The sequence below is a fragment of the Miniopterus schreibersii genome (genome assembly GCF_964146895.1).
Source record: "Miniopterus schreibersii genome assembly, chromosome: 9".
In the NCBI taxonomy this organism is placed as follows: domain Eukaryota; kingdom Metazoa; phylum Chordata; class Mammalia; order Chiroptera; family Miniopteridae; genus Miniopterus; species Miniopterus schreibersii.
In genome coordinates, this window is record NC_138118.1 from 74,085,926 (window position 1) to 74,088,142 (window position 2,217).

Below are 2,217 nucleotides of genomic sequence, written 5' to 3' on the forward strand. Positions count from 1 at the left end.
ATGGGGGCACACAAAACCGAGGATGTCCAAGATGCCTTGTCAATCCATCCCCAGGGCCCACCATCCTGCCTGAGAGCCCAAAACGCCTTATATGCTGATTTATGAACTATGTCCTCTCACAAGACTGAAAGACCAAATCACTACTTACTCTAACTTGGACAACCCCACCCTCCCCCAACCCCAATAACAGGGTTTCTCCATAGCCTGCCTCCTGTTAGGGGCAAGGAGTTAGGGAGTTAGTGCAACTTTGCTGTGCCCAATGGATCTGGTCTTCCTGAGAGCCAGTTAGCTCTGATTTGCATCACACCTTGGACTACACTGTGGGCAGGTCAGACCTAGTTGAAGTTCAAAATCAGATGTCCCTTACTTCACCAAAAACCAAAGGTGGGGGGAGGCATCAGTGCAACCCCACCACACATGGGCAAACCCACCAGTGGGGAGAACTGCATTTCTAGAATGAGGTCAAAATCATAGGCATTTGAGAATTAATTTGGGGAGGGCCAAGGATATCGGAAAATGAAGTTAAAATAGTTTGATTCTGCATATTTTCTTATTTCATGATAATATGTACCCAGAGGTTTGTTTGTGAGACATAAAATAAATGATTAAAGGCATATATGTGTTTGATGAATAATTTGTTGAATGAAACTGGGTTAAATTAAGGGTTGCCTGACCTTTTAATTAAATAGGCAAGCATGCCATGACTGGTGGACTAAGCTGTCATCCTGAAAGCAAAGTGGCAAACCTAGTAGCAATTAGGAAGCAGTGGGCACAATGCCCTGGCAGAAGTCAGCTGTGGTGGAAGCTCAAAGGATGTGACCGCATCCACTGTATGCAATGGCCTGACATCACCCCAGGATGGGCCGAGGGAGGGTGCCTTGGTTTTCGAGAATACCCTCTCTGAGCAAGCATGCTCCACAGTGTGCCTGTTCAGAGGTCTTCTCTAGTTCTAAGGCTACTTTCTTAGAGGTGCCGCTGTAATATCCCGCCACGGCACTTTACAGTGTAGATCAAGGACAGCCTGGGGGAGAACCAAGACAGGTTTAATGAGACAGGGGTCAAACATCTTGAAAGAATACGGCCCTTCAGGGCCCGGCCCAGCGCTTCAGAGACTCCACAGCAAGAATGCAGAGGCTCCAGAGAATCAGGTGCCCCCCGTGACTCCTCAGACAGTGCGGGCTTCCTCTAGAGCGCTCTGAGCTACACTGGGATGAGCTCAGCCCTGGCGTGGGGGAAAAGCCCTTCCTGCAGGGTTAGCTGCTCTCAAGGAGGGAGAACCACTCACTCACTAGAAACTCACTGCTGCCTGCCTTGGGCCAGTTTCTACACCAACAGAACAGTTGCTGGAGGGTGGATGGCGGGGGAGGCAAGGCAGGGTGCTTAGTTGTTGATGCAGAATGCTGCTCCTGGCTGGCTGAAGCCACCCCTTGGATTATTACGTAGGCCACACACAGTGCAACAAAATTATAATAATACGTATATAGCACTTACAACGTACCAGGCACCGTTCTAAGGGCTTTCCACCTGTGACCTTATTTAATTGCCATCCTCCGGTGACGTGCACACTATTGTCACCCCTCTTTTATAGAGGATGTCACACATGGTGAGTGGCAGTGGCCGCATGTGAAAGCAGGCGGTTCATCTCGAAAGGCCCGACTCTTAGCTGCTGTAAACACTGCCCCAAACGGGGGGCTTTGTCTTTTAAATAGGATAATGTATATAGAATGTGTGTGGAATGCGCTTAGCACATTTCATTATTATTATTATACTAATAACATAAAGCCTAATCAATATATTACATTATAATTAATAATTATTATTTTTAGGATTATAACTTTAATTAATGGTAAAGATGATCTGATTTGACTAAGATCACATAAGAGCTAATGACAAAGGAACTGGCCCACCAAGTAGCCAAGACTCTGAGCCTCTTTCCAACCCCGTCACTGATGTACTGACTGGTTTACAAACCTGCCTTAGTCCCCCTGGCTCTGCCTGGAGAGACTACCTGCTTTTGCTGATCTGGTTTTTAGATCTTCAGGTGAAATTCCAAGAGTGTATTATTGCAGAATTGGCATGAAAGCTGCCATATATTTAACAGTGCAACTTTTTAAAAGGAATTTTGAACCCAAATCAGTACCCCCGAAATGGAGCGGATTTAGCATTATCAACCAGACTTCCCAACGTGGCTCTCAGTTGCTTAAATGTATTACAGCC